Consider the following 27381-nt stretch of genomic DNA (forward strand, 5'->3'; position numbering starts at 1 on the left):
ACCTACCAAAATAGGAAATGTAAGAGACCTTGGTTTGATCCCCAGGTAGGGATGATGCCCTGGAGGAGGGCATGGCAACCTACTCCAGTATTTTTGCCTGGAGAATACCATGGACAGAGGAGGCTGGAGGGCTACATTCCATGGGGTTGCACAGAGTCGGACACAACTGAAGTGACTTACCATACACACACACATAATTGTTTCAGAACTTTTAAAATAAAGATCTACTCAAAATTCTCCAAGCCAGGCTTCTGCAGTATGTGAACTGTGAATTTCCAGATGTTCAAGCTGGTTTTAGAAAAGGCAGAGGAACCAGAGATCAAATTGCCAACATCTGCCAGATCATGGAAAAAGCAAGAGAGTTCCAGAAAAACATCTATTTCTGCTTTATTGACTATGCCAAAGCCTTTGACTGTGTGGATCACAATAAACTGTGGAAAATTCTGAAAGAGATGGGAATACCAGACCACTTGACCTGCCCCTTGAGAAATCTGTATGCAGGTCAGGAAGCAACAGTTAGAACTGGGCATGGAACAACAGACTGGTTCCAAATAGGAAAAGGAGTACGTCAAGGCTGTATATTGTCACTCTGCTTATTTAACTTATATGCAGAGTACATACAAGTTTGAGAAATGCTGGGCTGGATGAAGCACAAGCTGGAATCAAGATTGCTGGGAGAAATATCAATAACCTCAGATATGCAGATGATATTACCCTTATAGCAGAAAGTGAAGAAGAACTAAAGAGCCTCTTGTTGAAAGTGAAAGAGTAGAGTGAAAAAGTAGGCTTAAAAGTCAACATTCAGAAAACTAAGATCATAGCATCTGGTCCTATCATTTCATGGCAGATAGATGGGGAAACAATGGAAAGAGTGAGAGACTTTGTTTTTGGGGGCTCCAAAATCACTGCAGATGGTGACTGCAGCCATGAAATTAAGACTCTTGCTCCTTGGAAGAAAAGTTATGACCAACCTAGATAGCATATTCAAAAGCAGAGACATTACTTTGCTAACAAAGGTCTGTCTAGTCAAGGCTGTGGTTTTTCCAGTGGTCATGTGTGGATGTGAGAGTTGGACTATAAAGAAGGCTAAGCACCAAAGAATTGATGCTTTTGAACTGTGGTGTTGAAGAAGACTGTTGAGAGTCCCTTGAACTACAAGGAGATCCAACCAGTCCAACCTAAAGGAGATCAGTCCTGATTGGAAGAACTGATGCTGAAACTGAAACTCCGATCCTTGGCCACCTGATGCGAAGAGCTGACTCGTTTGAAAAGACCGTGATGCTGGGAAAGATTGAAGGTGGGAGGAGAAGTGGACGACAGAGGATGAAATGGTTGGATGTCATTACCAACTCGATGGAGATGAGTTTGATTCAACTCCGGGAGTTGGTGATGGACAGGGAGGCATGGCGTGCTGTGGTCCATGGTGTCGCGAAGAGTCAGACACAACTGAGTGACTGAACTGAACTGATGGCTGAAAATTACCACTCTCATTCTTTTACTTGCAATTGCTAGTCTGAAGATATAAGTTTATTATACTTCTATGCACACATTTGTATAAAGTAGTATTGATTTGGTTTTAAAATGTAAATAAATAGTATCATGTTGTTTATATACATTTGTGCTTTTTTCACTCAGTGTTCATTGCAAGATTGAGTCCTGTTGATACACGTGTGTGCCTATTGCATGCTCAGTCAGTGAGTCGTGACTAACTCTTCTCGACCCCATGGACTGTAGCCCTCTTGGCTCTTCTGTCCACGGGATTTCCTAGGCAAGAATACTGGAGTGGGCTGCCATGTCCTTCTCCGTGGGATCTTCCCAGCCTGTATCTCTTGGGTCTTCTGCACTGGCAGGTGGATTCTTTACCTCTAGCACCACCTGGGAAGCCTGTTGATACATGTATGCATTTAAAGTTTGCTTTTTTTAACCTTTGTATTCTTAATTTGTCCCATTATTTGTGATTAAAGTAGATTATTTGGTTTATCTGGCACTGCCAAATTTCTCTATTGTAAAGGTATTACAAAGGTATTTTTCCCTTTGGTGATTAATCCATGCCTTCAGGCTAAATTAATACTGTTTCTAAATAATCTTTTAGCCAGTGATTTTAATATCCTTTGTTAATTTTTACCTAAACCATTGTTTATATTGATGCTTAAAAAATGAAGATTTTCTAGTTTGTTATTCTTCCCACATTTATTAGCTGGCAGAGCTTGTGCTCTCCTTTTTTTCACTGTCATTTGTGGGCTCATGGATTCTTCTTTTGTTCAGTGGGTTTGAGATCTATTACTGTTATTTTTCAAGTCTCAGAATGTTAAAATTTAGTAGTAGGAACTCATTCAATCTGATTTTTATGTTTCTTTGATATGTCCCATCATTTTAGAGGGAGAAGGCAATGGCACCCCACTCCAGTACTCTTGCCTGGAAAATCCTATGGATGGAGGAGCCTGGAAGGCTTTAGAGCACTGTTTACTTTCTGGCACAACAAAGTGTTCCATTCTTACTACCTTTTGCTTTTGCTGCCCCTAGATCTGGAAACAGCTGTTTGTCCAGGAATCCCCATCCCTATTCTTGAATACTTACAAACTGCCTTGTGAGGTCAGGAGGTGTTATATGTTACTGGTCAGGCTTCCGGGGAGTCTGTTCATGGGACAGGAAGTCAGGAATTATACTAAAAAAAAACTACTAATATTTGGGTACTGATTGTACCCAGTACCCAAGGTTCTTCTCCTGTTTATTGTTTGGATCTCTCCTCTCCCAAGGTGAGGATCTTGGTCAACAGTCACATCAATATACATTTATTCATTTACTTTGTCCTCTAATGTACATGGTATAATAATATTGAAATTGGCACACCAAACCACGGCCAACAGCAAACCTAGTGATGAGGGAAAGTTTAAGATTTCTGTGTAGTGTTGTTCATGTCATTCCCCAGTGAAGGTGTATATCAGAGTACTGTGCTCATAAATTATCTTAATTAATTAAATATTTTTATATCACTACTTTGATAAACCCTAAGGTTTATTTCTTTTTGCTTGTGTTTGGTTTTAGCCCTCCCTCCATCATTGAGTCATTTAAAAATTTTTTTGAGACTTGCAAAATAGTAAAATGGCCAAGAGTCAAAACTATGTAAAAAGGCATTCTGAAAAGTCTTCCTTCCTTCTCCTTCCCTGTTTTCTCTTTTCAGTCTCTGTAGGTTACCAATTTCATTAGTTTCTGGTTTATCCTTGTGTTTCCTTTTGTAAAAAAAAAGTAAGCGTTATATGTTTATATTATAAACAAAATATTATATGTTCATGCATTGCTGTCTGTGTATTTATTCCTATTATTATTTTATACAAGCAGAATACCGTGTGTACATATTCTGTATGAGTGAAGTTGAACATCAGCTTGTTGAGCTCTAGGAAAACATTTGTTGGTATTTTTATTTGAATAATGTTGATCACTAATTTGTGAAAGTGAAAGTCACTCAGTCATGTCCTACTCTTTATGACCCCATGAACTATACAGGACTTCTCCAGGCCAGAATACTGGAATGGGTAGCTTTTCCCTTCTGCAGGGGATCTTCCCAATCCAGGGAGTGAACCCAGGTCTCCCACATTGCAGGCAGATTCTTTACCAGCTGAGCTACAAGGGAAGCCCAAGAATACTGGTGTGAGTAGCCTGTCCCTTCTCCAAGGGATCTTCCCCACCTAGGAATCAAATGGGGTCTCCTGCATTGCAGGTGGATTCTTTACCAACTGAGCTCTCAGGGAAGCCCAACTTAGGGAACTCAGTATCTTTATGAAGCTTAGTCATCCTTTCCAAGAGAATAGGGGATGTCTTTTCATTTGTATTTTTCAGAAGTGTTTTATAGCTTTCCTAATAGAAATTTTACACATTTATGTTTAATCCTAAATATATATATGTGTTTGTATATGTGTATATATATATATTTGTTCTTTTTGTAAATACTATTTTCAAATAAGTAGTTTGAAGCTTTTTCCTTTTAATAGAAGAGCTGTTGTTTAGTTGCTTGAGTCTTTGGGACCCCCATGGACTGTAGCCTTCCAGGCCCCTCTGTCCATGGGATTTTCCAGGCAAGAATACTGGTGAAGTGAAGTCGCTCAGTCGTGCCTGACTCTTCGCAACCCCATGGACTGTAGCCTATCAGGTTCCTCCGTCCATGGGATTTTCCAGGCAAGAGTACTGGAGTGGGGTGCCATTTCCTTCTCCAGGGATCTTCCCCACCCAGGGATCGAACCTGGGTCTCCTGCATTGTAGGCAGATGCTTTTAATGTAAACGTTGCTGTTTCCTTCTCCAGGGCACCTTCTTGACCCAGGGATCAAACCCATGTCTCCTGCATTGCAGGCAGATTCTTTATCTCTGAGCCACCTGGGAAATAGAGTGAAGCCTATTTTTATATCTTGACATGACAGTGTTTCTTCTAATTTTTACATTGCTTTTACTGCTTTATGCTGTATTTACTTTTTTTCTTCTTTTCCTATGGGCTGTTTCTTTACTCTTTTTGAAGATTATTTTCTTAGTTGATATTTTTGTTTTAATGGCTAACTTTATACTAATATTTTCTTATATCATTAGGGTCCCTTTAGGCAAAGAACTTAGACTGCTGATAATTGCTTTGTCTGCATTAAATGAATATCCTCTGACATTCAGTTATTACCTGTTCAATGCCAGTGAGCAGATTCTTTAGTTTTTTACTTCTGTTTTCTTCATATTAAAAAAAAATTCCATTAAAATTTGTCAGAGAATACAATATTTAAATACCCATCTTCATTCTTTGTCCATATTTTTGTTTTAGTAATATATCTAAAATTAAATATATTCAGTGTTTATCCCATTGTTTAGTAAAGTTTTTGCCAAAGTTTTCACTGTCTACTTTTAATGAGGTAAATCTCATTCTTTTGTAGATTGCTCTGAGTAGGCTCTGAATAATACATTCCCAGAGTTCTTGCATGTTTAAATCTCTAGTTCTGTAGTTATAAAGGTACCTGACTGCATATAAAATCCTTGGTTTATACTTTCATTACTTGGGTTTCTTGAAGAAGATGCTACACTTTTACTTTACTTTGAATGTTGCTATTTAGAAACCAGATGCCAGCCTTGCTTTCTGTCCTGTGTAAGAGGCTTGGTGTGTTTTCTGGAGGATCCAAAGATTTTTTTCCTTACTTCTTTTGAAGTTTTACTAGGCTATGTTTTGTAGTTTGTTATTCTGGGTTTTTCCAAGTATGCAGTATGTTTGTTGCTACAATTCACATAGCTTGTAGTTCTTCCTGCCCACCACAGCATACAAGTAAATACACATTTGTTTTTGTTTTGGAGAGACTTTATAAGTTATAGTTTTAAATATTAGTTCCTTTATTTTACTTCTATTCTTCAGAGTTTTCTGTTATACATTTGTTATAGCTTCTTTACAGATCTATGTTAATTTTTTTCTCCGGTCATTTTTTCTTCAGTATTTTTATTCTCTTGGCTGATCTCTTGTTTCTTATTTTCCTTTGTATTTTTACTTGAATCCAACCTTCCTTTTTATTTCTTATTTTTTGGCCATACCATCTTGTGGATAAGGTCTTAGTTCCCCAGCCAAGGATTTAACCTGCAACCCCTGTGATGAAAGCTTGGAGTCTTAACCACTGGACTGCCAGGGAGGTCCTTTTGCTACTTATTTTGAAAGTGATTTGTCTTTTTCTCCATTCCCTCTGCCTGAGTGCAGTCAATTCTTATTTAATATCTTGTGTTTTGTCCATTTATAGTTTTGATTTTTGGTTCACTATGTTAAAAGATATGTATGAAGGCTGTTACAGATTTATTTTGGAATATTACTTTATAGGTTTATGTTTTGTGGATTTTTTTCCCTTTGGTGAGAGTTTTCATTAGCTAGAGTATTTGGACTTGGAATGTCTGTGTTCTTACAGTAGCGTTTAAAATTAGTGTTGTCTGCTGTATCTATTCATTTCTTGGCTCAGCATTACAACTTTTATGTGTTGCTGCTGCTGCTGCTAAGTTACTTCAGTCGTGTCCGACTCTTAGTGACCCCATGGACTGCAGCCTACCAGGCTCCTCCATCATGGGATTTTCCAGACTAAAGTACTGGAGTGGGGTGCCATTTCCTTCTCCGTTTTATGTGTTAGGTTGGTGCAAATGTAACTGCAGTTTTTGCATTGTTGAAATATGCCGTTTGATGTTGGAATACATTAAGTAAGCATGGTTATGTTAACACATCATTTTAAAATGCATTTCTTGTATTTTTTTGTTGTTAATGGCATTGCTTGCTGTTTGTTTTATATTTATTTGAGACAATGGAAATGATGTTAGACAAAAAGCAAGTTCAAGCAGTTTTCTTGAGTTCAAAATGGGTCGTAAAGCAGTAGAGTCAACCTGCAGCATCAGCAGTGCATTTGGCCCAGGAATTGCTAACCAACGTACAGTGAAGTGGTCGCTCAAGAAGTTTTGCAAAGGAGACGAGAACCTTGAAGATAGGAGTGCAGTGGCCGGCCCTAGGAAGGTGATAGCGACCTATTGAGAGAATCATTGAAACCGATCCTCTTACAACTACAGGAGAATTTGCCAAGGAACTCAGTGTCAGCCATTCTATGGTCATTATGCACTTGAAGCATATTGGAAAGGTGAAAAAGCTTGATAAGTGGGTGCCTCATGAGCTGATTAAAAAAAAAATCATTATCTTCATCTGTTGTCTTCTCTTATTTTTGCAACAGCAGTGAACCATTTCTTGACTGGATTGTGATGTGAGATGAAAAGTGGATTTTATCCAATGACCAGCAACCACCAACTCAGTGGTTGAACCGAGAAGAAGCTCCAAAGTACTTCCCAAAGCCAAACTTGCACCAAAAAAAGGTCACTGCCACTGTTTGGTGATCTGCTGATGTTCTGAGCCGCTGCAGCTTTTTGAATCCTGGTGAAACCATTACATCTGAGAAGTATGCTCAGCAAATTGATGACATGCTGCAAATGCCTGCAGCCGGTCTTGGTCAATGGAAGGGTCCAACTCTCCATGACAGTGCCCACTGCATGTTGCACAACCAGGGTTTCAAAAGTTGAATGACTTGGGTTATGAAGTTTTGCCTCATACACCACATTCACCTGACCTCTTGCCAACTGGCCACCACTTCTTCAAGCATCTTGACAACTTTTTTTGCAGGGAAAACACTTCCACAACCAGCAGGAGGCAGAAAATGCTTTCCAAGAGTTCGTTGAATCGAGAAGCCTGGATTTTTAAGCTACAGGAATAAACCAACTTTTTGTTGTTGGCAAAAATGTGTTGATTGTAATGAATTCTTTGATTAATAAAGATGTATTTGAGCCTCGTTGTTGTTCAGTCGTTTAGTCATGTCTGACCCTTTGTAACCTAATTACGATGATTTAAAATTTGCAGTCTTAAACCACAGTTACTTTTGTACCAACTGGTTGCTCAGTGATAAAGAATCTGCCTGCCAGTGCAAGAGATGCAGGAGATGTGGGTTTGATCCCTGGGTCTGAAAGATCCTCTGGAGAAGCAAATGGCAACCCACTCCAGTGTTCTTGCCTGGGAAATCCCATAGTCAGAGGAGCCTTGCAGGCTGCAGTCCATAGGGTCTCAAAAGTGTCGGACGTGACTTAGTGACTAAACAACAATATGATGGTCATCGGAATTAAATTCTCTCGCTCCCATCCATTTTCGTTCACTGATTGCTAAGATGCCGATGGTCAGTCTTGCCATCTCCTGTCTGACCACATCTAATTTACCTTGATTGACAGACCTAACATTCCAGGTTCCTATGCAGTATTATTCTTTATAGCATAGGACTTGACTTTCAGCACCAGACATATCTGTAGCTGAGCATCATTTCCACTTTGGCCCAGCTGCTTCATGCTTATTGGAGCTATTAGTAATTGCCCTCTGCTCTTCCCCAGTGGCATACTGGACACCTTCTGACCTGGAGGCTCATCTTTTGGAGTCATGTCTTTTTACCTTTTCATATTGTCTATGGGGTTCTCCAGGCAAGAATACTGGAGTGGGTTGACATTTCCTTTTCTGGTGAACCATGTTTTGTCAGAACTCTTCACTGTGACCTGTCTGTCTTGGGTGGCCCTGCACAGCATGACTCATAGCTTCATTGAGTTACGCAAGCCCTTTTGCCACAACAAGACTGTGATCCATAAAAGGGATGAAGTAAAGAAGGTGAAAAGTGAAGTTTCTCAGTCGTGTCTGTCTCTTTGGGACCCCATGGACTATAGCCTACGAGGCTCCTCCGTACATGGGATTTTCCAGACAAGAACACTGGAGTGGGTTGCCATTTCCTTCTCCAGGGGATCTTCCTGACCCCAGGGATTGAACCTGGATCTCCTGCATCATAGGCAGATGCTTCACCATCTGAGCCACCAGGGAAGCCCAAAAGGGATGAATAGTGTACCGAAACTAAATTGTACTACAGTTAACTTTTCCTTTTTGTGGAGCTTTTACAGTGTTGGTAGTATTTTTATTTGTTTCCTCTCTCCTATGTATAGCTAGGTAATTACCAAAAAAGGTGGTTTTTGCCATGTTTATTTTATAGTTGCTACTTTGACTGTGTGGATCACAACAAACTGTGGAAAATTCTTAAAGAGATGGAAATACCAGACCATCCTATCTGTCTCCTGAGAAACCTGTGTGCAGATCAAGAAGCAACAGTTAGAACTGGACATGGAACAATGGACTGACTCAAAATTGGGAAAGGAGTGCATCAAGGCTGTAGATTGTTAACTTGTTTATTTAACTTATATGCTGAGGACATCGTGCAAAATGCCGGGCTGGATGAGTCACAAGCTGGAATAATATCAATTATTATTGATAATAAATAATCTGGGAGAAATATCAGTAACCTCAGATATGCAGATGATACCACCCTTGTGGCAGGAAGCTAAGAGGAACTAAAGAGATGATGAAAGTGAAAGAGGAGAGTGAAAAGGCTGGCTTAAAACTCAACATTCAAAAAATGAAGATCATGGCATCTGGTCCCATCACTTCATGGCAAATAGATGGGGGGAAATGGAAACAGTGGCAGAATTTATTTTCTTGGGCTCCAAAATCACTGAGGACAGTGACTGCAACCATAAAATGAAAAGACGCTTGCTCCTTGGAAGAAAAGCTAAGGCAAACCTAGACAGCGTGTTCAAAAGCAGAGACATCACTTTGCTGACAAAGGGGTGCAGATAGTCAAAGCTATGATTTTTCCAGTATTCATGTACAGATATGAGAGTTGGACCATAAAGAAGGCTGAGTGCTGAAGAATTGATGCTTTTGAACTGTGGTGCTGGAGAAGGCTCTTGAGAGTCCCTTGGACTACATGGAGATCAAATCGATCAATCCTAAAGGAAAACAGTCTTAAATATTCATTGGAAGGACTGATGCTGAAGCTGAAGCTGCAATACTTTGGCACCTGGTGCAAAGAGCCAGCTCATTGGAATAGACCCTGATGCTGGGAAAAATTGAGGGCAGGAGAAGGTGACAGAAGATGAGGTGGTTGGATGGCATCACTGACTGAATGGACATGAGTTTGAGCAAACTCCGGGAAATAGTGAAGGATGGAAGCCAGGCGTGCTGCAGTCCATGGGATCACAGAGTCGGATATGACTTAGCAACTAAACAATAGCTGTGCAATTGAACTGCAAAAGGAGGACATTCTCCACAGTGGTTATATGTTACTGCAATAAAATGATCAACTGGGACTTGTGTTGATTTAAGGGATATGAAAGATATAAGACCCAGGCTTAATAAGAAGTATGTTGTAAAAATTGGCAGTTGACTAGAACTGTGAATACTTTTAGAAATACTTTGGAAGATTGTGGAAATGTTGAAGAAAAATGATCAGAGCATAACTTTATGAAGGTATGATTGTGTAGTGAATATGATTATAAAAATGCAGGTGAGTTGTACTGAAACTTACATCATATCACTTTTTAATAACTGGGGAAAGGAAGATGTTTTTGAGTCTCTCTTTAAATTTGTTGGTAATATCTATGAGACTGTCATTAGAACATTGAGAGATTTTTTTGAAACTTCTTGAGGTATTGTGTAAGCAATCCTGTGCAGTTTTGCAGTCGTCAGGCAAGAAGCTTGAGAGGATAAGTACTGAGTGCTGTGTCTTTATTATGGAAATAGAAGTGCAGCATGAGGTTTTTAAAGTAAAAATTTACGTCTTTTACAAAAAATTATAATAGTTGAAGCTTTTTGAATACTTAGAAGATAAAATAGCATTTAGTTCTCGGAGGAGGCGATGGCACCCCACCGCAGTACTCTTGCCTGGAGAGTCCCTTGGACGGAGGAGCCTGGTGGGCTGCAGTCCATGGGGTCGCGAAGAGTTAGACACGACTGAACGACTTCTCTTTCCCTTTCTCTATAAGGTAGGGGTAAACTATTAATTTGGACTGGGTTGGTTTGTGAAATATTTTAATTTGGCTAAATTGAATGTGTGGTGGGCAGCTTGAAAAGTGATTTGAAACACTTTGTTGCAGATAATTTAAGATCTGATATCTATGTTACAACTTACAACTGTTGACTAGCTGTAACCTTGCTTTTTAAATATTTTTCACCAATCTGGCTCTAACTTTTCCACCTCTAAAATTAAAGTAGAAAACAATGAAAAATAACAGAATCCTAAGAAGACATATCATTAGCACTATTTAAAGATGCTAATTTTTCAAATACCAGTATTTATGTAAATATAGTTATCGTTCATGAGCAATTTTTATTAGATTTATTGCTGATTGAACAGTGTGTAGTCACTGAATTCACTGAATCCCCTTTTGTTTTAGGGGAAGACTGTTCTGCTTACACCTTTACTGTCCTCTCTGGGATGTTTCATATGTTACCAGAGACTGTAAAGCTAGAGAGTTTTCCTAGTGAACCTGTGTCTAGTCCTGAAGGTTCTTTAGATTTAGGATGAGATCTCTTGGCTCTCTGCTTCAAAATAGACCCTTAGGGATGATTCAGGTCCTTCTGTTCATGTTTGTCTCTCTTCTTTTGGTGAGATGTGTGACCTCTGGGGACATCTCCTTACATTCAATAATTTGGTTTTTATCTTTTAGGTAGATAAGACAAACTTCTCTTGAGGGAGGTTTTTTCCCCCGTGTATGTTCTACAGTGCCTCTCAAGTTAATTCTTCTGTTCATTTCAAAAGTTACCCAAAGTGGCAACTGTGTGTCTTAATTTGTTCTTAGTGAAAACTTACAGTTTAGAGGCGTAAGTTTCTGAATTAGAAGCAGGCCTCTGGCCTGAGAGTGGGTTGAGTAATGCAGTCAGTTTCGGGTAAGTGTTGCTTGTGCCACCTGGTGTCTCAGAGCCACAGTTCAGTGCTGACTGGACGTTTGGAGAGGTCTCTATCAGGCCGGACTCACAGGTGAAGCGCCCCAAGACTGAGCAGAGTTACTGTAAGGATTCAGTGAGTCATCTTCAGTAAAGTTTGTCCAAAGGATTCCTCTGGGAATTGTTCAGGGACCTGACCTGCTGGGGCCTATGCCATTCTGTTCCTGCGAACTTTATCTTGAGACTTACATGACAACTCTACCCCATGGCTAAAGACAAATAGGTTGTTGTGAGTAATAAGATGGCTTTCCATCAATGATAAAAGCTTTCAGATCTGACCAAATAATGATATTTAATTTAGAGAGAAATTGGTAAGATTAAAAAAAGTTATTTAGGTAAATATAATGGAAAGATAGATAAAAAGGACATACAGATAAAAACTTTATGTTTTAGTTAAAGAAGGTATCACTGTAAATATCAATGTAAAATTTTTTAGGTATGTAGGAATGATTACCCGAAAGACTTTTCTTCAAATGGTTATTGGTTTTTAAAAGTCTTAAAAGTTTCTGAAAAACCGGGCCAAGTAGTGTGCCTTAAAGGTTTTATGAGTTTTTATGGATTCCTGGCTTGGCCATCTGATTGCTTTTAGAATCAACTTCTGAGTTAGCCATTAACACTTTTAATATGCGTGAAGTTATACATTTGTGAATGTAAGTTGAGCCTATGTAGAAATATTCATTAGCAGGACTTCATGCAAAACTTCATTTGCTATTAGTAGAAAATCATAAGGAATCATTTCTTGGTAAAGTTTATTTTTACATTGAAACTGTTCTTAAAACTTATTAATACAAAATAACTAGATGTATTTAATTTACTTTTATGCAGCCTATATAAATAAATACATTGTTAAGAGATCCAGATTTTCAAATTATTGAGTTACAGACCATTAGTATGATGACCTGGAGTTACTTAACTGAGAAGTGATTTTTCATCTATTTTTTTTAAAATAAGCTTAAAAATAATAATTGAAGTATAATTTATATACAGAAAAGTACAGATGAGCTTTTGGATATTGATGAACTTTTGCAAAGTGAACACACACACACAAACTTGTAACCATACCCTAGTTCAAGATACCAATTAAAGCCTCCCCGTGACCTGTCCTGGTCAAGTAACTCTCTCACCGCAGTTTACTACTGTGACTTTGCGATCAGAGATTAGTTTGGCTTGTTTTCGAATTTGATAGGCTAGAATTAGATGTGCGCTGCTTCTCCTCCCGCCCGGCTTCTTTCATACAGCACTGTGTTTGTGCGATGTGTCCTGTTTGTGCATGTGTCCTATTTTGCGTATGGCACTGGTTTTCTCATTGTCACTGAGGTTTAGGATACCCTTGTATGAATTTGCTAAAGTTTATTTCTCCCTTCTCCTGCCGATGGACATTTGGGTCATGTGTAGTTTTGGGCTGTTTAAATAATGCTGCTGTGATAAATCTTGTACATATCTTTCTGTGCACAAATATACACATTTCTATTGACTATATACCCAGGAGTTGTATTGCTTAGTCATTGGGTATATGTATTTTCACCTTTAGTGAAGTTGCTGATTTGTGTCCGACTCTTTGCGATCCCATGGACTGTAGCCTACCAGGCTCCTCCGTCAATAGAATTTTCCAGGCAAGAGTACTAGAGTGGGTTGCCATTTCCTTCTCCAGGAGATCTTCCTGACCCAGGGATCGAACCTAGGTCTCCCACATTGCAGGCAGATGCTTTATCATCTGAGCCACTAGGGAAGCCCTTAAAGCCTTCACCTTTAATAGATATTTCCACATAATTTTCCATACTGGTTATACCAATTTCCATTTCTCTGTGCAGTGCATGAGAATGCCATTTGCTGCACATGCTTGCTTATACTTGGTATTCCCTGATTTTTTTATTAAAACCCAGTCATTTTGGTGGGTAGAAGTATCTTGTGTTGTTTATCTGTGTTTTCTTGAGGACTAGTGATGTTGAGGACCGTTTCAGTATGTTTGTTGGATTTTGAAATTACTTTTTAGTAAAATTTTGTTTCGTCTTCGTCTTAAAAATCGGATTGTCTTTTTCTTGGTGATTTAGAATGGTTTTTTCCCTCTCTTTTTTAAAAATATTTTGTACCTGTACCTTTGGACATGTGCATTGAGAATATCCTTCCTACTCTGTAGCTTGCATCTTCATTTTAAGAACACAACTTTTTAAGGAAGTCCAGTTTGCTGTGTTTATCTTTGTCTTGTTTAAGAAATCTTCATCTGCCTCAAAGTCATGATGACATTCTCCTGTCATCTCACAGCTTTATTGTTCTAAACTTCATTGTTTGGGTCTCGAACACACTTTTTTCTTCCTCCTTTTCCATGGCTTGTGGATGGATGCGATTGATTGATTGATTTTGACTTTAACAGTAGTGGTGATAGAAAACAAATGATACAGATGGTGATGGAAAATGGTCTTGTAGTTTTGAATGGTGACATTTTCCGCTGGTTAAAGTAGATGGTTTTTTTATTCTGTTGGTTCTTTTAAAAGGAATTTAAAAACATCTTTTTAAAATCTAATTCTAAAAGAGGCAATCAGTTTTAGTGTATACTATGTCATTTTCTGTCTTATTTGTTTTCTGTTTGATGCTTTAAAGATGTTGGGTTGTGCAGTCAATGACAGCTACCGTATATAAGCAGGTGAATGAATCTCTGTAAAGCTTGGTTTTGTAATCTGTGAAATGGAGAGTGAATAAGGTGATTAAAAAAGAGATATACAACCTTTTTCAAATCTTGAGCGATGTGCCTGGCAAATAACAAGAGCACTATAATATTTAGTGCTTAATCTTGAAGTTTTGAACTTCGTTTTGAAAATTATTTTGACTCGAAATTTGACAGAAAAGATACATACTGTGTTTATTATAAAATTATTTACAACTTTTGTAAGTCATAAAATTAATTTGTAAGTTTATGCCTTTCTTTGAAATCTTTTAATTTTTTTTAGTATCAACATAGGGTAGATTTTAAAATACTTATGCTAATTTTTTAAAATAAAATTTAATACTTTAAAAAGTATCTTTCTATCTCGTTTAGTCACTAAGTCATGTCTGACTCTTTTGCAACCTCCGTGGATTGTAGCCTGCCAGGCTCCTCTGTCAGTGGGTTTTCCCAGGCAAAAATACTAGTGTGGGTTGCCATTTTCTTCTCCAGGGGGTCTTCCTGACCCAGGGGTGGAACCTCCGTCTCCTACATTTTCAGGTGGATTCTTAGCCACTGAGCTATCAGGGAAGCCCCTTCTATTTTATTGTCCCCAGTTCTGTAGGTGCTAGAGTTACATTTTCTAGCTGTTACTCGGAGAAGGCAACGGCAACCCACTTCAGTACTCTTGCCTGGAGAATCCCATGGATGGAGAAGCCTGGTAGGCTGCAGTCCCTGGGGTCGCTAAGAGTTAGACACGACTGAGCGACTTCCCTTTCACGTTTCACTTTTATGCATTGGAGAAGGAAATGGCAACCCACTCCAGTGTTCTGGGATGGGAGAGCCTGGTGAGCTGCCGTCTATGGGATCGCACAGAGTCTGACACGACTGAAGTGACTTAGCGGCAGCAGCAGCAGCAGCTGCTACTTAGAAAGGTGTTGGTAACTAGATACTAGAATGTAGAGCTGACATTGTATGTGATAATTAGGGACCATTTAACATATGAATGCTTTTCTAAGAAATTGTTAGTATGCTGTTGTCTTGGTCTGTAATTTTTAAGATCTGATTTGTTAGAGAGCTGTCAATATCCTGGTAATTCATTAGGTTCTCCATTTAAACCTTGAATTATTTATAAGTTTAGGAAAAATTTTGTTAATCATTTGGCAAAGTTCAGCAGGTGCTTTGGATTTTAAAGCAGTGTGGAAAAACAAATTGCTATTATGTAAATGGAATTCCTGGGTAGACTTTATAGATCAGGGGTAACTTTTGAAGTTGAGAAATTACTCCTCATATATTTGTTTATTTTTTTATTATTTTAGGGAGTCTCAACCATCAGTGAGATTTTTAAAAGGCTATCAAATATTTGGTAAGTCTGTATTCTCCATGTTAAATACTTTGCATGTTACTTAAGTTTACATGTATATTACGTTAATGACATTTATAATAATAGCCTGTGTAAATTATAACACATTTCTTTTAATTTTTACCTGGTACTTGAATTTTTTCTCTTTATACTTATTCTGATCTTCTGATTCTTTCTTTGTATCAAGAAAATTCTTCTAGTGTGCAGGCTGAATAGTAAAAATTCAAAGAAATTAATAGTCTTCATGGAAAGACATACTAATATATTTTGTGAATGAAACAGGATTTTCCTTTCATAAGATTTTTGTAATAGCTGTTAGTAGCTGTTGATACTAGTACAAACACCAAGATTCTTTAGCTATACCTTATTTTACTCTTTACCTTAGGTCCAGTTAATCACAATAAGTCAATGTGAAGACTCTGATCAGACCTTACACTATTTCTTAGTGATAACATTTTAGTATGAATATTTGATAGGTGCCTGTAAATCAGATCATAAACTTTTGATTTCACAAGATGGTGCTTTACATTTTTTATTTTTGAGTGAAAGTAGAATTAATCTCAGAATGTGTTTTACTTCATTGTAGTATTTTAGATTTTTGTGCTATGGTGACTATATAGACATTTAACAATGCTTTGGTTACTGATGATAGATTTAAAAATTATTAGATATACGTCAACAATGAGAGGGAAGTACTGAGGCATTGGTTGCTAATCAAGTGGCATATGTAGTTTTTGATTATTTTAATATAGTCAATAAAATATTTTTAAGAATGAATACTAAGAAAATTAGTATCTTGATTAAGAAAATTTCCTAGATACATGAAGATATATTTAATGATAAGCATTGATTTCTTTTATTATACTTTTTAATGTGTTTGAAAAAATAAATTTTCAACCAAATTATATTTTAAAATTTCAATAATAATCATAGTTGATATAAGTATTCAACAAATTATACTACTCTGTTGAATATTTATAATAAATGTAACATTGTAAGGAGCAAATGATGCTACAAAAATCTCTTATACAAAATTTTGCTACTTAAAATGTGGTAATTGATTTCTGGAGATGTATTAAGTAGAAAAAAAGAATTCGTGGTGGCCCAGATAGTAAAGAATGTGCCTACAATGTGGGAGACCTGGGTTTGAGCCTTGGGTCAGGAAGATCCCCTGGAGAAGGGAAAAGAACCCACTGCATTATTCTTAACTGGAGAATTCCATGGACAGAGGAGCCTGGTGGGCTACAGTCCTTTGTCACAAAGACTTGGACACCACTGAACAACTAACACTTTCCCATTAAGTAGAAGAAGTAATTTATGGCCATTTTTTTCCCCATTGATGTAAATAATTTGAGTTAGTTTGAGTGAAGCAATCTTTGTATTGTATGTATTTTTGGCATATATTTTATTTTAGCAAATTTTTAGTATATTCAGAGTTTCAGAGTTGTGTAATCATCATTGCTGTCTAGTTTTAGAAGCATCTTCACTCCTCTGACACCTTAGGCGACAAGTAATATACTTTTTCTATGAATTGCCTATTTTGGACTTTCTTTCTTCATCTCTCTCCCCCTCCCACCAAGTCTTAATTGTGGTGTGCAAGGTCTTCAGTTGCTGAACGAGAACTCTTTTATTTGCGGCATGTGGGCTCCAGGTCTCTGACGGGGGATTGAACCTGGCCGCCTGCCCTGGGAGCGCTGGGCCTTTACCGCTGGACTGCCAGGGAAGTCCCTGGACGTTTCTTGTAAATGGAATCATACGGTGTCTGTCTTTGTGTCTGGTTTCTTTCACTTAATATTTTCAGAGTTCACCCACGTGGTAGTGTGTATCCTTCATTTTTATGGCCAAAAAATACTCCATTATATACCTCCTTTTGTTTATCCACCTATCAGTTGATGAACTGTATCTGTGTTTAGGCTATTAGGAGTGCTTCTGCAGTGAACATTGTTATGTAAGTTTTTATGTGCACTAGAGTTTCATTTCCTTTGGGTGTATGCTTATAAGGGGCAGAAGTACAAGTTAGTGTAGTAACTCTGTGTGTAACTGAGGAACTGTTAAAATGGAAGTTAGTCTCACCACAGTGTGTGAGAGTGCCAATTTCGGCACACTCTTGCAGACATTGATTGTTACGCTGTCAATCTGGTTTTGTATTTTAGCCATCCTGTTGGATATGAAATGGCATTTCATTGTGCTTTTGATTTTCATTTCCATAATGACTAATGATGAGCATTATTTCATGTGCTTATTGGCCATTTACATGTATTTTTTAGAGAAATGTCTGTCCAAATCCTTGGTCCATTTTTTAGTTAGGTTGTCTTTGTATGTTAAACTATACACATTCTTTTTATATTCTAGAAACTAGCCCTTTATGAGATAATATGATTTGTAAATACTTTCTTCCCCGTCTGTGGATTGTCTTTTCATTTTCTTTCTGGTGTCCTTTGAAGCACAAAAATTTTTAATTTTGATGACGTCTAATTTATCTTTTTTTTTTTTTTAGTTGCTTATGCTTTTGGTTTCATATTTCAAGTTTATATTTAAATATTCATTTGATAGTGTAGGTTTGTGACAAGGTTTTAATTATCCCAGGACTGTAAAGCATTGGCATTTCTTGTGTCTGACAACCAAATCCCAAAGCAAGCAATTAGCCTTGTATTTGTGCTTCAGTTCCTCAGCTAATTGTTTTAAGCAAAACATTGTGTTTTGATCTCATATGTTGCCATGAAAACGTTATCTGTGTGTGATATGTATATTGATAAAAGTCTCATGAATTCATAGTATTTTGGATTGGAGAACTAAATAGTTTATCATGGTATTTGTTGCACATTTGATTTCATACCTTAATAAATCACTGCTTTTTAGGCTAAGAATATTATCAGGGTTATTTTAATCTTTCCTATGAGGAGAAAGTAGATTTTGAGAATCTTATTGATTTTAATCTTGTGCAAGTTATTTGTAGCAGGGATATTTGGATGTTTTTGTAAATCTACAAATGGAACATATATATTTTTCTTCTCCTTTATGGAGTATGTGCCTTTTTAATTTTTATGGAACCATTTTAGTTTTTTACTTTTTTACATTATGGGTTTTTTTTTTAATCAATTGAATGCATATTTCACAATGTGTTAGCCTACGCTGCTGCTGCTGCTAAGTCGCTTCAGTCGTGTCCGACTCTGTGTGACCCCATAGACGGCAGCCCACCAGTCTTCCCGTCCCTGGGATTCTCCAGGCAAGAACACTGGAGTGGGTTGCCATTTCCTTCTCCAATGCGTGAAGTGAAAAGTGAAACTGAAGTCGCTCAGTCGTGTCCGATTCTTAGCGACCCCATGGACTGCAGCCCACCAGGCTCCTCCGTCCATGGGATTTTCTAGCCAAAAGTACTAATGTTGTCTAATTTAGTTTTTTAGAGAAATGCATGTAACAGTGGAGTGTCACTACTCTTAGTAGATTGGCTTTCTGTATAATGGCAAGATTGTAATACAGTGTAACAAATAATTTTTATTTGGGGAATTTACTTTTGTATCTTCCTTATTATTTAGTACTATTCTAAGGGCTTCCCTTGTAGCTCAGTTGGTAAAGAATCTGCCTGCAGTGCAGGAGACCCGAGTTTGATCCCTGGGTTGGGAAGATCTCCTGGAGAAGGAAATGGCAACCCACTCTAGTATCCCTGCCTGGAAAATCTCATGGACACAGGAGCCTGGTGCGCTGCAGTCCATGGGGTCGCAAAGAGTCGGGCACGACTGAGCGACTAACACTTACTTACTTACTTATGTTAACTGCAAATAAAAGTCTATTTTAATGAAATTTTATAGAGCTAAGATTATTTATATTCTTTTTGTTAGTTGATTTTAAATCATAGTGTTCATTGGTGAACAGTCACTTAAGTGCCCATTGGATGGGTGATTCTTTTCTTTACGTTTATAGTTTGTGTTGTACTATCCACTGACATGTTGCAATGGAAAAGGAAATAAAAACTGACATCTCATTCATAGTGGTGTTAAAATTTCAATTGTGATAAAAAATAAGAAAAAAAGATTTAGCTGAGTTAACTCCTCCTATGGTTGTATGTCAAATATGGTGATTAAGAGGATTTTGATGATGTCTTTTATGACTGAATTAAGGCAAAATGGCTTTTGTACACTCTTCTTTCCCCCTTCCCTTCTTTTCTGTAAGCTTACTAGCATGATCATTGAATACATATTAATTCTCTTTTAGTATATATACTTGAAATGAGGTTCTAATATTCGTAGAGACATCTTATTCTTACAAGGGTTTTAAGAATTGCCCTTTAGTTAATCCATTAATTTGTCTCTGAAGTCAGTAGGGGCAGCCTTATTCTACAGGGGCAGCTTCTCAGCACACGTGCTAGAGTTTGCCCCTCCGCTGCTCTCTAATAGCACCTTGGAGATATGGTCAGGGTTATATGGGTATAAACTGTTCTTATCAGAAGGGCCTTTCACTGCTCTCTAATCTTACTCAGGAAAGCTCAGCTGGACTTGAATTATTCTAAATGTCACACTGTTTTTTGCACAAATGTCTGAAAGCTATCACACAGTAGTATTGACTGTTTTTTTCTCCCAATACAGTTACTGTAGTAACCACATTATGCAGGGAAGTTTTCCTAAAAGCTTTTTCCTTCAGAACTTACTTCATGACAGGTTCTCTGCCTTATCACACTTACCTTGAAAAATGTCTTCTCTTTTTCTGTCCTTCCCATTCTCGCTGAACTTGTTTGATTTATAATTGACTCTAGATATCCAATTTCTCAGTTTCTAGTCAACTTACCTTGCAGTTTGACAGTTGTTTCTGTTAGAGTTCTGCTTCCTCAAATGAAGTTAAGCCAGTTTTCTTACCTTACCCAGGTAGGTAGACATTGGTTAGGCTGATAAGAGTGTTCTCTATCATCCCCAAGATATGACTAAGTTCCAGTTGCTAATCTGTGTCTTTCCTTTTCTCATCCTGTTCTGCCTTTTCCATTATTTGGTATTTTGCTTCTTCTTACCACTCATTTCTCTGTTGTCTTCTGCAATACTGCGTTGATGCATGCATGTAAATAGTTGTTGAAGTAGTAAATGAAATTCTTATTAAGTTTCCCAATCTGTTTATTTTATTTTATTTTATTTTTTTAAGACAACAGTTTTAACCATTCAGTATCAAGGTCTTTGATCAACTCTTGTCTGTACCTGTTAATATTAGTTATCATACTTCGGTCCTAAGCTTAGCTAATGAGGCAGATGGTAGAAGTAAGGATCACAGAGGCTGTGATCTGCTTATAATTTCACAGGTAATGGTGAAATTGAAAATTAAAGTGATGTCATCACATGTCTTATGGTTTTCACAGAAAACTGTAGCAATGATCAAATGCTGATAAAATATTGAAAGAAAAACTAAAAGCAGCAGAAAATGACTGAAAGTAGGTAAAAGTCAGAAGAGAAGTTGTACTTTAAAGGCTGAAAATGTTTCTGAGTTGTATGTTTGTGGCTTCCTTGCTTTTGACTGCGTCCTAGCCTCCTGTGTAATTCCAGTCACACAGGCCAGAACTTAGACCTAGCCAAGCAGCTGGAAATTTATTGAAGGAAATCCTGGAAGCAAGTGAACCACAGAAAACTAAAGGATACTGCCCTTTCCGTCTGTATAAATTTGCCTATTTTAGATATTTCATACATGTGGAATCTCCTGCAGTGTTTGTTGTTTTGTGTTGGGCTTGTTTCACTTGGCATAATGTTTTCGAAGTACATGTTGGAACATGTGTTAGAATTTCCTTCCTTTTTATGGCTGAATAATATTCCATTGCAATATTCCACATTATATTTATCTATTCGTCTATTGTTGGACATTTGACTTCTCTTCACTTTTTGGTTGTTGTGAATAATTCTGCAGTGAACTCTGGTGTTACGAGTACCTGGGTCTTCTTTGTTTAGCTTTTTGAGAAGCTGCCAAACTGATTTGCTGGGCGGCTTCCCTGTTCTACATTACCATCAGTGATTTGCAAGGGTTATAGTTTCTCCACACCCTCATCAGTGCTCGCTATTTCCTGTCTCTGGTACCTTTGAGGGGCAGATTCCTTAGGATTTTGTACATAAACAGAAACAGCCATGTGAACAGAGACAGTTTTACTTCCTTCCAGTCTTTTTTTTTTTTTTTTTGATAATCATAGATAGGACTTTCATAGATAACTCTTTGTCTGGCTGAAAAAGTTCTTTGTGGACTGGTTTTGTCTATTTTATTTTATTTTATTATTATTATTTTTTTTTGGTTTTGTCTATTTTAAATCATTAATGGTATTTGGTTTTATCACTGACTCCTGCATCTGTTGCCACAATCATATAGGTTTTCTCTTAAACTATTAATGTGGTTGAATTACATTAATTATTTTTCATATTAACCCTATATTCCTAGATAAACTTTACTTTGTCAGAATGTATTATTGGTTTTATATATCAGTGAATTTGATTTGCTGAAAATTTTGTCAGAACTGGAAATTGTCCTCTTTTCCTCTATTTTGTGTAATACTGGAATATTTGTATGCCAAATAGTTTGTATAAATCTGGTATGTGTTTTCCTTAACCGTTTCCTTAACTGTTTCCTTAACTGAATTCACCAGTGAAATAATCTTGGTCAAGAGTATTTTTTGATGGGAGGTTTTAGATTTATGGATTTTTAAATTCTTAATGGTTTGATTTTTTTATAGGTAAGTCAGCTGTTTTAGTAACTGATGCTTTCATAGTTAATCCATTTTTCTGTTATGTAATCTGGTTACTGGATTGGATTTTTTTCTCTCTTTTAAAATAGTAATTTTACTCATTTAGTTTCATTGGGTTAAACTAATGAAGAGAGCTACATCTTAAGCTTTAGCGATTTTTTTAAAGTATATATATATGTATATAAATTGTCTTCTGTTCACACATATGTCACCTAGGTTTTGAATTTATTTTGAATTTCTTTGAATTTTGAGATTCAGATTAAAAATAAAGTATGTTTTAATATTTTGGTATCAGTGCTAAGGAGGACTTTAGTTTATTGTCGTTTTGTACTATAGAATCCTTATAGTAGCTTTCTGTGTGTGTGTGGTGGTGGAGGTGGGGGGGTCCTATGTTGTAGTATAGTCTTGTCATAAAACACTTGATTTTGTTTGATTTAAGGTCGGTGGATGCCAGACACCCCCTCTCCCCGCCCTTGCCCACTACGTTTACTGCGACCCCAGCACAGCCTAATTTCTTCCGTAAACTGTAATGTGAACTTATGATGATCTGCAATAGTTTTAACCTAACTCACAGTATACACAGTAGGGAAATTTGAAAAATACCCAGAACATTAAAAAATAATTATTTAGTATATGTTCTCAGTAGTTTAATAAGTTTAAAAAATTCCTGTTACTGCCTATTTTGAAATTTCAATTTTCTAATTGAAATTAAAAACTTTTTAAAACCTTTTTTTGAAAGTTTAAATCTTTAGATCTCTTCTTTATGTGCTGTTACACTTCTTGAAATTTGTTAGTAATTTTTTTTTTTTTTTCCTTCTTCTCCTAATGTCACATAAGATTTGAATTCCTGGGACAAAACTGTGGCAATAGTGGGTAATTCTTTTAATATTACCACTTCTTTCTCTTATTCAGTTATGTAGTTATTGCCTGGCAAATGTCTGAAAAGATGTTTTAACACAAATTTAAAGATTTTTGTAGGAATAATTAGCAGATAATTGGTTTTGGCTAAAAAAGTCTGAGTTGGGGGTATATTTCATTTACTGTAAGTGTAGTGGTATATACTTAGATGGAGATCAGTCATGATCATGTTAAATTTAACATGCCCCTGTTAAATTACTGGTAAGTTTCCCATTGTAGGCAGGTGTCCTTATCTCCAGTGGCTCTGGGCATCATGACAGGAATACACATGAAGGGCATATACAGTATGAAATATACATAGAGAGCGTAGACAGTATGAAAGTGTCCTGATGGCCGCTGCTAAAAGTATGAGTACACTAATACTAGTAGTAGCAAAGGAGACACCAGGTTTGAGATTTGAAATGTACACAGTTGGAATCAAGTCTATGGAACCGTTTGCAGATTATACCTATCTAAAACTGTAAGATTACATTTTCATCCTATGCATTCAGTATGTTGGTGCTTCTGTATAGCAAATAATTGATAATATAATATGTATGATTGTATAATCACCAAATCTTTTCTGATTTTAGTTGAAATAGCATATTTAATCAAATTAAAATATGTGATTTCATCTGCTTATTGGAGCACTTTAGTAAAGCAAGTGTGAAATGATAGACTTCTGATTTGAAAGTAAAGTTAAAGGTGTATTCTTTTATATTTACATTTATTTAAGAGTTAAGATAAAATTAAGATTAAATTAATGGAATATGAAACAAAAATGGTTAAGGTTGTGCCGTGAATAATTAAAAAGTTATTCTGACATTGTAAAGTGAATTGTGACATAAAAATGTTCTGATCATGCAAAAGTAGTAATTCATTTAAGAAGAAAAACAAAATTATAAACAAAAGTAATAGGCTTTTGGTTTTTTGATAATACAATTCATGAAAAAGACAATCATATGAAAATACTGGAAAAATATTTAAATGACTTACTTTTTTGAAACAAATTCTCTGATCAGTGAATATAGCATAAAACTCATAAGCCACCAAAAATGACATTGATGATTGTTTTATCATCTGTGAATGCCTTAAATTTAGGGTATGTAAGATTAGTTACTGCACAAGAAAACTTGAATTAAAATCTCAAGTTTATATATGAAAGAGGATTGATAGAGTTTCCTCCTATTTGTTGGCTCTCTCAAAAATTTACTTGACATTCCCAGGAACAGGTTGTGAAACTTGAAGTTTATAAGCCTGAATAATAAAAAATAAATTTTGATCAACTGTGCTAGAGAAAAGACTAAATTATATCCTCCTAATGTCTGTATAGGAAACATTATAAGCTGTTGTCACGTGAAAAGCCAAGCAAAGAGTGCTGTGCTGTGTCTAATCGCTCAGTCATATCCAACTATTTGTGACCCCATGGACTGTAGCCTGCCAGGCTCCTCTCTGGGGATTCTCCAGGCAAGAATAATGAAGTGGGTTCCCATGTCTTTCTCCAGGGGATCTTCCCAACCCAGGGATCGAACCCAGGTCTCCGTCTGGATTCTCTACTCTCTGGTAGCCTCTCCCTTCTCCAGGGGATCTTCCTGACCAAAGAATTGAACCGGGATCTCCTGCATTGCAGGTGGATTCTTTACCAGCTGAGCTACCAGGGAAGCCCCGAGGAAAGAGTACTCAACCAAAAATATAGGAACTATGGCATAACAGAGTTGTCAGGCATTTAATTAAAATGCTGTTTTTCTGGATTTATTTATGAAATTTGTCAGTCTTTTTAATATTTTGTAATTTTTTCAGATTTCTAATATGTATTCATGTTCATTTCTAATTTTATACTTACAATTCTGTATCCTTTCTTTTCAATCCTCTAAGTTTTAGAAGCTTCAAGACCCTTGAAACTTAGATATGCCCATATTAAGGGGGTAGAGCTCAGATGCAAGGGTCTGATGGGCTTGGTGGGGAATGGTTTTGAGAGACTGTTTCTGAAGAGGTGGCTCTTGAACAAAGACCTGATGAAAGGCATGGAGAGAGCCCTGTGAGTGTTTGGTGGAGAGAGCAGTTCAAGGAAGCGCACCATAGGTTTAAAGCCTTTTGTGGGGATAAGTCTTATGCTTATTAAGAGAAGGCTATGAGGTTGGAGCCCAGTGACTGGAAATGATATTGAAAAGGAAAGCAATTATATACTGAAAGCAATTATAAATGGTTTGGATAAAAATTTAAGGAATTTAGATATTGATTGGAGAAGTTTTCACATTTTCACATTGGCAGTGAAACTTTTCCAAGTGCTTACTTAGGACCTGTTTGCTTTCATCTTTTCAGTTCTTCATCCTTGTGCTTTGTTTTCATGTCCCAACTGTATTAGGAAGGAGAAATAATCTGCATACCCACTCTCTTAAAAGGCCCAGTGTAGAAGGGCACACGTTGTTTCTAAAACTCATTTTCCTTTGATGAGAATTTCAGGTGTAATTGTAAGGGATCCATGCGCCCTACTGTGTTGCTTTTACTATGGAAGGTGAGGGTGAATTTTGGTTAGAAAAGCTGGTGTCACTACCACATTAATACTTAGGTATTAAGGATCTAGGATCTGATTTATTCTGACTTGTACTTCGTATTCCATATGAAGGCTGTACTATAGTTTGACGTTTATCCATCCTCTTATTGCTAGATTAATTTTGAAGTTCTGAAGGCAGTGGCACCCCACTCCAGTACTCTTGCCTGGAAAATCCCATGGATGGAGGAGCCTGGTGGGCCGCAGTCCATGGGGTCGCTAAGAGTCGGACAAGACTCAGCGACTTCGCTTTCACTTTTCACTTTCCTGCATTGGAGAAGGCAATGGCAACCCACTCCAGCGTTCTTGCCTAGAGAATCTCAGGGATGGGGGAGCCTCGTGGGCTGCCGTCTATGGGATTGCACAGAGTCGGACACGACTGAAGCGACTTAGCAGCAGCAGCAGCAATATCATAAACAAACCTGCAATAAGCAACCTTGTTACATTTTTTAAAAATTTTATTTTATTTTTAAACTTTACATAAATGTATTAGTTCAGGATGGGGAACACATGTATACCTGTGGCAGATTCATTTTGATATTTGGCAAAACCTTGTTACATTTACTTCAGTATTAGGATAGCTAACAAAAAGTATAACAAGCCTTTAAAAAAATGTGATAGATACATTTTTGGGGTAAGTTTTGGATATCTTTTTGTAAATTTTTGGTAATTTTTTCTACTGTGAACTGTCTATATATTCTTATTTTTCTATTAAAATTGTCTTTCAAAAATATAATCTGGCTATCATTTTAATACTTTGGATTTTATGTCACTTTCAAAAACATTGTCCCAGTTTGTTGCCAGTTAAATTCTTTTTAAATGGTATTTTATATTGTATATGGTGTTTAATATTGTTCAATATAGAAATGGAAACTTTTGATAAATTATATTACTGGTTTCCAAACTACCCTGTGGAAGCAAAAGTATAGATTCTATAGACTAAAGTTTTCTAGATAAAAAAATTTTGATGTTCATTTATTTTCTCATTTAAAATAATTGTTTTCAAACCTACAGTTGAGAAACTATTATAATGAAACCTGTATACCCTTCACATAGACTCAACCGATTGTTAACATTTTGCCACATTTTTTTCTAGCCTGTATCTCTCTTTCTCTTCATATCCATATCTACATTTACATATATACATATAATCTTCTTTTGGTTACACATTTAGAAAGTAAATTTTGAGCAAACAGTTGGGTGCCAGAAGGGGAGTGGGTTGCAGGAAAGAACTAGGTGAAAGAGATTAAGAAGTACAATTTCCAGTTGTAAAGTAAATGAGTTATGGGTGTGAAATGAACACTGTGGGGAATATAGTCAGTAACTATGTAATATCTTTGTATGGTGACATATTGTAACTAGACTGACATGGTGATCATTCTGAAATGTATAGAAATATTGATTCATGTATTGAAAGGAATGTTCATAGTACTGTAGTTCAGTCACACTTCAAAAATAAACATACATACATAGAAAAGATCAGATTTGTGGTTACCAGAGGTGGGGAGGCTAATTGGATGAAGGCAGTCAAAAGATATAAACTTCAGTTATAAGATAAACAAGTACTAAGGGTATAGGGTATAACATAAATATAATTAACACGTCACAGTGTGCTACATATGGAAATTGTTAAGCGAGTAAATCCTAAGAGTCCTCATCAGAAGGAAATTTTTTTTCCTGTTTCTTTAATTTTGCAACTGTAGAAGATGGTATATGGTCACGAAACTTATTGTGGTAAGCATCTCATGATGTATGTAACTCAAATCATTTTGCTGTGCATCTTAAACTTCTATGGTGTTTATGATACTAATGTCAACTATATCTCAAAACTGGAAGGAAAAAAGTTTTAAATATTTTAACACTTAACTTCCAAATACTGAGCATGTATGATGTAAA

The 27381-nt window shown here is 36.7% G+C and overlaps 1 protein-coding gene across 9 annotated transcripts in view; it reads left to right on the forward strand.

Annotated features, from left to right (window-relative positions):
- The window catches only part of FBXW7 (F-box and WD repeat domain containing 7), a 225441-nt gene that overhangs the window by 54334 nt on the left and 143726 nt on the right, over positions 1-27381 (forward strand). For 6 of the 9 annotated variants that reach the window (XM_086346309.1, XM_086346301.1, XM_086346308.1 and 3 more), the window contains exon 2: positions 15294-15340. The exons of the other annotated variants lie outside the window; for them this stretch is intronic. The gene's annotated coding sequence lies outside the window, so the exon portion shown is untranslated. The remainder of the gene's footprint in view (positions 1-15293; positions 15341-27381) is intronic. 9 annotated transcript variants of the gene reach the window in all.

The sequence above is a fragment of the Bos grunniens genome, chromosome 17, assembly GCF_055505025.1.
Source record: "Bos grunniens cultivar Pamir isolate PY7600 chromosome 17, Bosgru_T2T1.0, whole genome shotgun sequence".
Taxonomy (NCBI): Eukaryota; Metazoa; Chordata; class Mammalia; order Artiodactyla; family Bovidae; genus Bos; species Bos grunniens.